We start from the raw sequence: 14,177 nt of genomic DNA on the forward strand, positions 1-14,177 counted from the left end.
GAAATGCTTCCAGTTCGACACGCAGGGTCTCAATGTGTAGATGAGACAATGGTATAGGAAGGAGGGGTTTAGATTTATTAGGAACTAGAGAAACTTTTGGGAAAGAGGGAGCCTATACAGGAAGGATGGGCTCCACTTAAACCAAAATGGAACCAGATTGCTGGCTCTTAAAATTAAAAAGGTCGTAGAGCTGTTTTTAAACTAAGGGCTGGGGGAAAGCCGACAGGTGTGGAGGAGCGTGTGTTTCAGACAGAGACATCGCTTAGCGGAGGATATATTAATGAAGACTGTCTATATCCTAGTAAGGAGGTGAGGATGGAAGATGATAAAATATGGGTAGGATCAGATGAGAAACAGTCAAATGAAGAAGAGTCCCATTCACTAACATCATGTAATGGCAGATAGCTAAAAAGTGACAATTTTAAGTGCTTATATACTAATGCTAAAAGTCTAAATAATAAGATGGGTGAACTAGAGTGCCTCATATTAAATGAGGATATTGATATAATGGGCATCACAGAAACTTGTTGGAATGAGGATAATCAATGGGACAGAGTAATACCAGGGTACAAAATATATCAGAAGATCAGAACAGGTCATGCTAGTGTGGGAGTGGCACTATATGAGAAAGAAAGCATAGAATCGAACGAAGTAGAAATTTTAAATGAACCAAACTGTACCATAGAATCTCTGTGGATGGCAATTCCATGCTCGAATAATAAGAATCTAACAGTAGAGATTTACTACAGACTGCCTAACCAGGATGGTGATAGTGACTGCGAAATGCTCAGGGAGATCAGAGAGGCTATAAAAATAAAAAACTCAATAATAATAATGGGGGATTTCAACTACCCCCTATTGACTGCGTACATATCACCTCAGGACGGGATGCAGAAATAAAGTTTCTTGACAACTTAAATGACTGCTTCTTGGAGCAGCTAGTCTTGGAACCCACAAAAGGAGAGGCAATTCTTGATTTAAACCTAAGTGAAGCACAGGATCTGGTCCAAGAGGTGAATATAGGTGAATTGCTTGGTAATAGTGACCATAATATAATTAAATTTACCATCCCTGTGGTGGGGAAAACACCACAGCAGCCCAATATGGTAGCATTCAATTTCAAAAAGGGGGACTACACAAAAATGAAGAAGTTCGTTAAACAGAAATTAAAAGGTACAGTGCCAAAAGTGAAATCCCTGTAAGCTTCATGGAAACTTTTTAAAGACACCATAATGGAGGCTCAATTTAAATGTCTACCCCAAATTAAAAAATATAGTAAGAGAAACAAAAAAAGTGCCCCAAAGATTAAACAACAAAGTAAAAGAAGCAGAGAGGCAAAAAGGCATCCTTTAAAAAGTGAAAGTTAAATCCTAGCGAGGAAAATAGAAAGGAACATAAAGTCTGGAAGTGAAGTGCAAAAATATAATTAAGAAGGCCAAAAAAAGAATTTGAAGAACAGCTAGCCAAAGACTCAAAAAGTAATAGCAAAAAAAGTTTAAGTACATTAGAAGCAGGAAGTCTGCTAAATAACCAGTGGGGCCACTGGACAATCGAGATGCTAAAGAAGCACTCAAAGACGATAAATCCACTGTGGAGAAACTAACTGAATTCTTTGTAGGATGACCAGACAGCAAGTGTGAAAAATCGGGACAGGTGGACCAGACTGAAGTGTCATTAGAGGAGGTTTTGGAACAAATTGATAAATTTAACAGTAACAAGTCACCAGGACCAGATGGTATTCACCCAAGAGTTCTGAAGGAACTCAAATGGGAAATCGCAGAACTATTAACCGTGGTTTGTAACCTATCATTTAAATCAGCTTCTGTACCAAATGACTGGAGGATAGCTAATATAACGGCAATTTTTAAAAAGGGCTCCAGAGATAATCTCAGCAATTACTGGCCAGTAAGCCTGACTTCAGTACCGGGCACACTGGTTGATACTATAGTAAAGAACAAAATTTTCAGACACATAGATGAACATAATTTGTTGGGGAAGAGTCAACATGGTTTTTGTAAAGGGAAATCATGCCTTCCATGTTCCATGAAATCATGTTTCCAATCTACTAGAATTCTCTGAGGGGGTCAACAAACATGTGGACAAGAGGGATCCAGAGGACATAGTGTACTTAGATTTTCAGAAAGCCTTTGACAAGGTCTCCCACCAAAGGCTCTGAAGCAAAGTAAGCTTTGATAAGGGATAAGAGGGAAGGTCCTCTTATGGCTTGGTAATTGGTTAAAAGATAGGGAAACAAAGGGGAGGAATAAATGGTCAGTTTTCAGAATGGAGAGAGGTAAATAGTGGTGTCCCCCAGGAGTCTGTTCTGGGACCAGTCCTATTCAACATATTCATAAATAATCTGGAAAAAGGGGTAAACAGTGAGGTGGCAAAATGTGCAGATGAACAAAACTATTCAAGATAGTTATGTCCAAAGCAGTTTGTGAAGAGCGACAAAGGGATCTCACAAAACTGAGTGACTGGGCACAAAAATGGCAGATGAAATTTAATCTTGATAAATGCAAACTAATGCACATTGGAAAACATAATCCCAACTATACATATAAAGTGATGGGGTCTAAATTAGCTGTTACCACTCAAGAGAGAGATCTTGGAGTCATTGTGCATCGGCAGTCAAAAAAAGCTAACAGAATGTTGGGAATCAAGAAAGGGATAGATAATAAGACAGAAAATATCATATTGCCTCTTTCTAAATCCACAGTATGACCAAGCTTGAATATTGCATGCAGATGTCCCATCTCAGAAAAGATCTATTGGAATTGGAAAAGGTTCAGAAAAGGGCAACAAAATTGATTGGGGTCTGGAACAACTTCCGTACAAGGAGAGATTAAAAAGACTTGGACTTTTTAGCTTGGAAAGAAGACAAATAAGAGGGATATGATAGAGGTCTATAAAATCATGACTGGTGTGGAGAAAGTAAATAAGGAAGTGTTATTTACTCCTTCTCAAAACACAAGAACTATGGGGTCACCAAATTAAATTAATAGGCAGCAGGTTTAAAACAAACAAAAGGAAGTATTTCTTCACACAGTGTGCAGGCAATCTGTGGAACTCCTTGACAGAGGATGTTGTGAAGGCCAAGACTATAACAGGGTTCAAAAAAGAACTAGATAAATTCATGGAGGCTAGATCCATCAATGGCTATTAGCTAGGATGGGCAGGGATGGTGTCCCAAGTCTCTGTTTGCCAGAAGCTGAGAATGGGTGACGGGGGATGGATCACTTGATGACTATCTGTTCTGTGCATTCCCTCTAGGCCACCTGGCGTTGGCCATTGTCGGAAGACAGGATACTGGGCTAGATGGACCTTTGGTCTCACCCAGTATGGCCGTTCTTATGAGTGCTCTCCTGAGAGGTGGGAGATGACTATTCAAATCCTTTCTCCCCCTCAGACAGGGAGGAAAATAGAACCTTGGTTTCCCACACCCCCAGGTGAGTACTCTAACTGGTAATTGCCAGCACCACCACCACCTCCTCCTCTAGGTTTTGAATGGGACCCAATCCAGTAGGCATGCTAAGAGACCACCTAACAGATTAGGCCCCGCACCCAAGACAGATGTTCGCCTACCCACCTCCCTGCAGCGTTTGTGGATCCTTCTGAGGTTTAAGCAAGAGATAGGTGTCCAGATGCCTAGAGTGAAGCAGCAGTGCACATGCCCAGAGATAGAAATCTAGCTCCTGAGGGAACATTTAGGCTACGTCTATACTATCCACCACTGGTGGCAGCGTGTAGTGTACATGTAGTGACATACCACAGTAAAAAGTAGGCTGCCTCCACAGTGCAGTATGTAGCTACGAGTGTCAGTGAAAAGCTCTGATAGAGGGAGGCAGCATCTCCCTGCTGGCGGAGCTTTTCACTACGATGAGGAAAGGCTCTGACATGGAGCCACAGAGGGGAAAGGCTGAGCCTTTCCCCACTGCCTACCCCACTGCCAGAGTCTTTCTTTGCTGTGGGGAAGGGCTCTAGCAAAGGGGATCTGCCATAGACTTTCTCCACTGCTGAAACCTTTCCCAGTTGCTGGAGTCTTTCACTCTGGAAGGGAAATACTCCATCAGAAGGGAGCTGCCCAAGGCTTTCCCCATTGCCTCCCCTTTGCCAGAGCCTTTCCCTGATGGGGGGGTCTTTTCTTGTGGTAAATACGTGTGTGGTTCATAATCATACACATACCCACGCCCTTCAGTGTCTTTACACTACTTACCTAAGATGTGCCTCACTGGCTATATTGCTTTTTATACCCGTGCTGGGGGGCTATGCAGGTATCTACTTCACATGCTTCTAAAAGAAGCATGCTGTGTAGACCTATCCTTAACTTGAAAACTTAGTCACTGAGTTTAGGCACCTACAGTGGGAATTTTGTGGGTCACAGTGGAGCCTAAAACTGGGACTTAGGCACCTATTTCTGAGGTTCAGATGCTTATGTCCCTTTGTGGATTGGGACCAAAGAGCTTAAAGAGTTCAAGGAATCCCACTCCTGACTAAACAGGTGCCCAAGTTAGGCCTTATGAGGTGTGGGGAGACACCTGGAGTTTGAAAGATAAGAAGGCATGGTTTGTTAGTAGTACGGATAAAGAGCCCTTGATTGGCCCTGTGAGGCAGCCTAGAGCTAGTGTTCCAGAAGAAGAAAGGAACTAGGCAAGCCTGGGTGAAGATCTTTCTTTGTCTTTTCTGTTGAATTTTTGGTAAATAAATCAGACCATTTGAAAGAGATGGTTCTGTTAGACATATAGATATATACAGAAGTCTTGGTGCACTTGCTGTGTCTGAAGTAGGAGAAAGTGAGGCAGAGCTGCTGCATGGTCATCCCGGATCACAAGAAGGGGCTCTGGAGTCAGTGACCCTTTAATACTCTCCAACAGTGACTCCTACTTCCGCACCAATTTTCTAAATTAGTTATTTTAAACAACAACAACAGAATTAGCATGATGCATGTTGTGTAAAGTGAGCAAGCCCACAACTCCATCATCAAGGTTTTGGGCGTCTTGGGGTTCTAGACATCTTTCTCCTCAATACTCTTAGACAAACTACACTCCATTGTCACCACTCCAGTACAGGCAGCTTCAAGGTCCCGATGATATTCCAGCCTTCTACTCCCACTAATTGAGGAGTAGAAGACTGCAACTGTGGCAAAGATCACCTTTTACCAGCTCCAACTGTCATCTCCAAAAAGGACCCTGCTGCTATGATCTGTGTCTTTGTCACTTCAAGTGTCACTTAGAGTGAAACAGCCCCTAAGTAGGAGAGGCAAGTACATCATTCTGATATTCCAAACTGTCTGCTGACTCCTTCTTCACTGTCAAGTCAAAATTAAAGTTCTGTTACTAATCTACAAGATTCTAAATGAGTTAGGACTTTGCTTCCTGAAAACCACCTCATTTTTTACATAACTCCAAAAGATACAATGTAGTTGGATGGAGAAGCCCAGTTTTAGACTATTGGGCATTCAGAACAGGACATTTTCCATGCCAAGACATCAGTTGTTCAACTCCCTACCACAACAGGTAGCTTTATTATATCCATATAACAATGTGAAACCCACCCCCTGTCATTTTTTCAGTTTTTTAACTGGTTTCCTGTTAGTATTGCAGCAGGGTATTTTTGCTTCCATTTCATTTCAGGTTTTTCAGTAAAGAGCACCAGATACCGCTAAGCTGTGGCTCTTGGTTTACAGTTGCATTGTAAACATTGGCTTTGAGCTACTTTCTTGACTGGCTGGAGAAAGATAACCAAAGCAGATGTCTTATTCCAAGGAGTGGAGGTCAGGACAGTATTTGTTCTACCTAAATACTCACCGTACAGCTTCCTGGTGTTCCAGGAATTTCTCATGGTAAATTGAGCCCTGGTCTACACTAGTGTGGGGGTCGACCTAAGATACGCAACTTCAGCTACGTGAATAGCGTAGCTGAAGTCGGCGTATCTTAGGTCGACTTACCTGGCCGTGAGGACGGCAGCGAATCGACTGCTGCCGCTCCTCCATCGACTCCACGTCCGCCTCTCGCGAGCTGGAGTTCCAGAGTTGACGTTCAGGGATCGATTTATCATGTCTAGAGGAGATGCGATAAATCGATCCCCGATAGATCGATCACTACCCACCGATCCGGCGGGTAGTGAAGACCTGCCCTGAGATTGGACTGACTGGTAAACAGCCTACAATGAGATAACATCAAGACAGCATCTGCTTTAGATATCTCTCATTTGCTTTACTGCATATACAAATAAAAATCTGTTCCAAAATTGTTCAGATTATTATTAGTGTGAATTAAAGCCTCTTTCAGTTGATGTTTTATCTTGCTGTAGTTCAGTAAGAATTTGGATAGGTTTGACAAAATGGCCGGTAATTATAGATGATTGTTGTCACTTTCAAAACATTTAATTTCCATTTTTCCAAAACATAAAACAGCACATTTTCAAGCAAAAAAAAAATCACAAAGCATGCACATATCATCTTCTTAATGTATAGTCTTACAAGAAATACAGACATAATTCCTACCAACTTTGCTTGTTTTTCCCCCAATGTGTCCCAGATATTTTCAAGTTCTTCTTATTTTAATTTCTACACGAGATTGGTGACTGCTCATATGGGGACTAATTTGGTATAAGGATTTAAGTATCTTACACTTTCACTTCATAAATGGAAATATGTTCATTCTAGCTGTGTGTCTGATTGTATATGTGTTTATATATAGATGAGAGATAGATATTCTTTTCACGTGAAGACACTTACACTGGAAAAACATTTCTGTTGTTCTCTTTGCCTTAACATTTTGTTTAGCTGTCATTAGGTACAAAGTAAATTATTTGGTATTTTCAAATAAGAAATTAAATGTAGAAGTAATTTGCTAGAAGTACATACAAGAAAAAATCCTGGCTCATGACTGGCTGAAGATAGTCTTGGAGTGGAAAATTTCTACTAATTACCTCCTCAGTGGTCAGGAATGTGGAGTTTTGGAGCAATAATAATGACACTATATAGGCAAAAGACTGCTGCATCATAGTTGGCTATAACTAACTGTAGTGAAACAAATTATTTGCCTCCTGTTTCCTTCTGGCTACCTAACTTTATCTCCTGTTTAAAGTGTTAGCCTAAAAGCAGGGCCGGCCCACAACATTTTGGCAGCTGAGGCGGGGAACTCAAAAGATGCCCCCTCCCTGGGGCCAAAACTTTGAAACGTCTCAATTCTGCCTTCTTCCTGTTCTACTCCTCTCATGGTACTGTTCTGCTGCCTACCCAAATAAAGGAGAACAAACTTAAAATGCCTTGTTCAAAAATGTTAAGGAACACTTAGCTTTCAAACGCCTGAACAGCAAATGTAGCTTTTCTTGTCTGCATAGTAAACACGGGCATTTTTATCTCTTTGAATAATCAAAGTGGTGCTTTCCGTACCTTCTTGGTTGCAAAGATTTGAACTGCTTCCTGAAGGTCCACAGTCTGGGCCAGCTCATGCTCTATGGAGATGGTTGCAAGGCCAGTCAGCCTCTCCTGTGTCATTGTGGAGCGTAGATGAGTTTTTATTAACTTCAGCTTGGAGAAGCTGCGTTCTCCACTGGCAACTGTTACAGGAAGTGCTAGAAGTATGCGCAGAGCAATAAAAGCATTTGGAAAGAGGGTGGTCATCTTATTTGTGCACATATATTCCAGAACAGCCTTTGGAGTTGATCCTGCTGAAATGTATCTTGAAAGGGCTTTCAGTTCATCACCTAAATCACTCGCATCAATATCGCGCATGTCATCATGTGTCAACACTGTCTCTAGTGCTCTGCATTGCTGGTGTAGGTCTTCTTCAGGTATAGTGAGGAGTATTAGAATATCATACAACATCCCAAATATACTGCTGTGTTCCCTGAGCTGCATAAAACGTTCTTCAACTGACTGTATTGCACAATCTCGCACCTGGTTAAAGAATTCAACTTTGAATTGTTGTTTGGGGTCTCTTATGGGATTATCCCGTGCCTTGTAATCAAAATGTCTTCTTCTTCAGTGACTCTTGTATTCTTGAATGGGTGGGTAAATAGCTTCAGTGTGAAGTTCCTCTGCCAACTTCTGTGCACTCTTCAGAACGTTTTGAAATCCCTCATCTGACCGGTAAGACTGTAGGTATGACTTTGCTTTGTCCAGTTGTTCCATTGCTCCAGATATATCAAGGTCAACACCTTGGAGTCTCTTGCTTACAATATTTATTTCAAACAGTATGTCATGCCACAACACTAAGCCACACAGAGATTTGAAGTTATGTATGTTTCTGGTGATTCCATTTCCCTCTGCCACTGTTCTCCCATGAACAGTTCCTGTCATAGCATTATCCTCCATAATGGCAACTATGGCATCATTTATTTTCCCAATTTGGTGTTTGATGGGCTTTATTGCTTCCACTCAACTTTACCATCATATGGTACTCAGTGGTTTCAGTGTCAGACAGGATGTTCCCAGATGTTGCTTCAAAATTTGCCATCGATTTGTTGATGCACAGAAAAATACATAGATGCTTTGAATTACATTAAAAAATTCAGACGCCTCAATAGAAGCTGATGCTGCATCACTGACCACCAATTTCAATGAATGAGAACTGCCTGGGACAAAAAAAGCTCGGGGTTTAACTCTCGGATCCGTGTCTGCACTCCTCTATTCTTTCCTCTCATATTGGCACCATTATCGTAGCCCTGACCTCTCATGTCAGCTATCACAATTCCCATATCTTCCAGCTTTTTAAGAAGCACATTTGTCATACCAGCTCCTGTAGTATCATCAATGTCAATAAATTCTAGAAAATGCTCTCTGACAGTCACCATTGCACCGTTGTTTTTACAAAACGCACCATTAAAGTCATTTGTTCCATATGGCTGATGTCAGGTGTGCAGTCCAAAATAACAGAGTAATATCTTGCTGACTTCAGATCTGCCACAATCTTCTGTTTGACTTTTGTTGCCAGTAACTGTATGATCTCATTTTGAATTGTTTTTTCAAGGTAGTGGTGTGTGTACATTTCTTGGGTGGTAACTTTTCTTAGATGCTCCTGGAGTACAGCATCAAACTCAGCCATCAGCTCCCTAATTTTAAGGAAGTTTCCATTGTTTGGCACATACAGCTGATCTGAAGTGCCACACAGTGCTAGGTTTTGGGTAGCAAGCATTCTCACAATGGTAACGAGCCTTTTCAGAACATTTTGCCAGTAAGGAGAGACTGATGCAATCTTCTCTTGAGGCTGATCCTCTGATCAGCTGATCATCTGTGGTGGCCTTTAACCTTAGTCTCATCTCAAGCTCTTTCCACATATGGAATGCTCTCTGGTGATTTGCTGCCTTCTCATGGCATGCCAGATTTCTAGCCAGATTTTTCCAGTCCTTTGTTCCTGTAGGACCCAATGTGGCTGCAACATTAGACTAGAAGAGTGCCACAAAAACAGTATGCAGCATTCTGGGGTTTTGAGTACATAAGCAATGGCCTCTCCACTTTTGTCACCATTGGGGATTTCATGCCAGTAATGTGCTGGATGGAAACTTCTATTTTCATTGTCTTTGGGGAACATGAAGTTTTTCACTTGCTGTGGCCCATGCAGTAGAAGGAAGTCCCTCAGGCTACTGCTCAAGTGGGTCCACAGTCCTGCATCGTCTAGATTTAAGGAACTAAACTCAGCATCAGCTGTTTCCTGCGCCTCCACCACACTCTTCTCTGATCTACACTTTTCTTCAGGAACGTGCATGGTTACATCCATTTGAGATGGAAATATGGATGCTGTAGTAGCTGCCAGGTCACCTGCACTCTGACTAACTGGAAGATCAGGCATCTCCTCACCACTCACATCCTCACTAGGGCCAGAAGGCTCACCATGAACATTTGTGTCTATGTATCTCAGGAGAGCTCCTTCCTGCTTAGATAGAAAATCTTCCTTTGCTTTCTTTCCTTTTCTGAATGCTGCCCCAGAGGGGCGTTTTCTTCTTTCACTCATGACTACTGTTCTATGCCAGCTATAGTGGCTCTCAACACTCAGTTGAAGGGGACAAATAAGAAGGCTGGTATCAGGGCCTGAGTGAGGGAAGATATCAGCGTCTTAAGGGCCTAACTGGCTCCTACTACTTCAGTTGACTGCCTGTTCTCCTCAAGTGGGTTCAGGGAAGCAGCAGGAAACTGGAAGCTCCCTGAGAAGCTGGTGTTAATCAGTCCAGGCTCCTGGGGGTGCTAGAGAGGTATAGAATCATAGAATATCAAGGTTGGAAGGGACCTCAGGAGGTCATCTAGTCCAACCCCCTGCTCAAAGCAGGACCAATCCCCAACTAAATCATCCCAGCCAGGGCTTTGTCAAGCCTGACCTTAAAAACCTCAAAGGAAGGAGATTCCACCACCTCCCTAGGTAACACATTCCAGTGTTTCAGCACCCTCCTAGTGAAAAAGTTTTTCCTAATATCCAACCTAAACTTCCCCCACTGCAACTTGAGACCATTACTCCTTGTTCTGTCATCTGCTACCACTGAGAACAGTCTAGCTCCATCCTCTTTGGAACCCCCTTTCACGTAGTTGAAAGCAGCTATCATATCCCCTCTCATTCTTCTTTTCTACAGACTGAACAATCCCAGTTCCCTCAGCCTCTCCTCATAAGTCATGTGTTCCAGTCCGCTAATCGTTTTTGTTGCCCTCCGCTGGATACTTTCCAATTTTTCCACATCCAAAACTGGGCACAGTACTCCAGATGAGGCCTCACCAATTTCGAATAGAAGGGAATGATCACATCCCTTGATCTGCTGGCAATGTCCCTACTTATACAGCCCAAAATGCCATTAGCCGTCTTGGTAACAAGTGCACATTGTTGACTCATATCCAGCTTCTCGTCCACTGTGGCCCTAGGTCTTTTTCTGCAGAACTGCTGCCTATCCATTCGGTCCCTAGTCGGTAGCAGTGCATGGGATTCTTCCGTCCTATGTGCAGGACTCTGCACTTGTTCTTGTTGAACCTCATCAGATTTCTGTTGGCCCAATCCTCTAATTTCTCTAGGTCCCTCTGTATCCTATCCCTACCCGCCAATGTATCTACCACTTCTCCCAGTTTAGTGTCATCTGCAAACTTGCTGAGGTTGCAGTCCACGCCATCCTCCAGATCATTAATGAAGATATTGAACAAAACTGGCCCTAGGACCAACCCTTGGAGCACTCCGCTTGATACCGGCTGCCAACTAGACATGGAGCCATTGATCACTACCCATTGAGCCCCACAATTTAGCCAGCTTTGTATCCACCTTATACATAAAAGATACATGAGACGCCTCCTCCTCTCTCTCCCTGCAGTTCCTGCTGCTTTCTGTTATTCCCTCTCACCTTTCTCCTGCCTGCCTGTTATGTCTCTTGTGCCCTCCTTCTTCCAGCACAGCACTCCACCATCTCTGTGCATCTAGAGCAGAGATACTACATATGCACCAGCAGCAGACACAATTTTGTACACTCTGGATCCTAGTGACACTCCCCCCATCCCCACAGTCTGACACCTGAGGCAGCTGCCTCAGTTCGCCTCATGGTAAGACCAGCCCAGCCTAAAAGGGAAAATTGTTGCACTTTTGAGATTTCTCATCATAACAGAAGAATGTAACTATCTATGGGTCTGCTCCTTTGAGCACTATTAGGCAACGTGCTTATTACCATGAATCCATGGAAGTCAAATCCAATAGAATTCTCATTCCTCACCATTCAACATTAGACTGGACTCCACAATATACTGTGGGAAGCAATCTTTTCCACTTCAAGTGTGCCTTATTTCATAAATTTGAACTTCAAATGTCACTCAAGTCCTATAATGAGACCTAGTCTATTAACCATCTGTGTAATTGATATGTAAGTAGGTACATAGTGCATGGGAATCCAAATTTGATATTGATAGGAACAGTATAGAATTGAGAATACTGAACTATAAGAGGATTTAAACAGGCTGAAATCGTTCGCTAACAGGGTCACACCCATTCCCGACAGGCATTTGTCAGAATTGAAGGCACTATGCAAAACCTCTACCTGACAGTATGGATCTTCTAACAGTGGACAAATGGCACCATGAAAATTATGATCCCATTCTAGCAGAAACAGGCCTGGATACATGTTACTTAATGCCACCTAGTGGAATGGAGTTATTTAAGTGTTACCGTAACAAAGTATGAACTCACTACATCAAAACATGAAGCAGACATCTTATGCACAAAGCTTCACAGTCTCTGATTAAAACTAATGAGAAATTAGTTAATTAGTTTAAAAAAAGAAACTGAGCACTGTTGACCTTTTAAGGGCAAGAGCAAGCCTACTATGTGGTCTCTATACTTACAAGCCCTGAGAAGGAGCTGTACCTGCCAGAGGCATCATCTAACTAGGCTGACAGCAAGACATGCTGGGAAAAGGGAAGCTAGATAAAAGGCACTCACTCAAGAGGAAGAAATGGCAGTAGCTTATGGGAAGGTTCTCCAATGATCAGATAATGGAGAAGGACTGATAGTGGTTCCCTGTGGGAAGGTAGCTGAGAGTGGAACCTGCAAGGGATTTGGCTGAAGAAGACCTGTGAGCAGGTAGATGTAAGAAGTGCACTACTGCCAACCCCAAGTGCTAAAAAAGATCATGAAGAATCGTGAGTTGGGCTCTCCAAAATCATGTGATTGGCTCAAATAACATGAGATTTTAAAAAGCAATAAATGTTGGGTTCTCTTTATTTTCCTTCTGATGTTGATGTGTATGGGGTTCATATTTTCAAAATTTCCTCTGCAGCCGTAAGAGCTAGAAATTTCCTTTTTTGTTGTTGTTGTTTATTAATGAAAGCTGAGATTCTCAAATAATTTGATTCCAGAAGCTGAAACTGCAAGCTGCTCAAAGAATAAGGCCTTGTCTACACTAATGGGGTAAGTCAATATAAATTATGCTACTCCCGCTATGTGAATAACATAACTGGAGTCGACATAGCTTAAGTTGACTTACCCCGGTGTCTTCACTGCGCTGTGTCGACAAGAGATGCTCTTCCGTCGACTTACCTTACTCTTCTCGGGGAGATGGAGTACCGGAGTTGACCACAGGTGCTCTGTTGTCAATTTAGCAGGTCTTCATTAGACCATCTAAATCGACACCTGTTGATTGCAGCAGAGACGATCTCCCCAGGAGTGAAGACAAGCCCTTAGAGTAGCAGCTAGGGTTGCAAGGTGTCCAGGTTTTGACCGGAACGCTCAGTCAAAAAAAGACCCTGGTGGTGCTGACTGGGCCATTAAAAGTCCGGTCAGCGGTGCTGCAGGGCTAAGGCAGGCTAGTCCCTACCTGTCCTGGGACCATACTGCACCCCAAAAGTGGCCAGCAGATCTGGCTTCTAGGCAGGAGGGCAACAGGGCTCCATGTGCTGCCCCTGCCCCCAGCACTGGCGCTGCACTCCCATTGCCTGGGAACCATGGCCAATGGAAGCTGGGGGCGGTGATGCCTGCAGGCAAGAGCTGCGAGAGGAGTCTCCTGGCCCCCCTGCCTAGGAGCCAGACCTGCTGGCCACTTCCAGGGAGCAGCACGGAGCCAGGACAGGTAAGGACTAGCCTGCCTTAGCCCCACTGTGATGCTGACTGGGAGCTGACTGAGGTAAGCCCACGCCCCAGCCCTGAGCCCCAACCCCCTGCACCAGCCCTGAGCCCACCCCGAAACTGGATCTCCCTCTTGTACCCCATGCTCCAGCCCAGTGAAAGTGAGTGAGGGTGGGGGAGAAGAGCCACTGAGGGAGGGGGAAATGTAGTGAGCAGGAAGCGAGGCCTTGGGAAAGGGGCGGGGCAGAGGGTAGGACATCAAGGAAGGGGCGGGGCTAGGATGTTCGATTTTGTGTGATTAGAAAGTTGGCAACCCTAGTAGCAGCTCCAAGTAAAACAATAAATATTGTGACACTTGTGAAAAAATTCTGACATTTGGCAACACTGAGTGACCTGGTAAAATGAACCAGTGCATTCTTGGATTTAGGGCACAATTCAGAGCCCCAGGGCCAGGCTACAGTAGAGGGAGAGCCTGGGCTCTCTTAGATCATCCCCACCCCACCTTACCCTACCAGCTGCCACACAAAAGGGTAAGACATAGAAGAAAGCTGTGGCCCTGGGCAAGTGAAGGTTGGCTTGAAGCCCTGGTAAATGGAGAAAGATCCCTGCAATCTTGGGCAAGGACTCTTGTGCTGTTGAGCCTGGGAGGAG

Source organism: Natator depressus, chromosome 1 (genome assembly GCF_965152275.1).
Source record: "Natator depressus isolate rNatDep1 chromosome 1, rNatDep2.hap1, whole genome shotgun sequence".
NCBI lineage: Eukaryota > Metazoa > Chordata > Testudines > Cheloniidae > Natator > Natator depressus.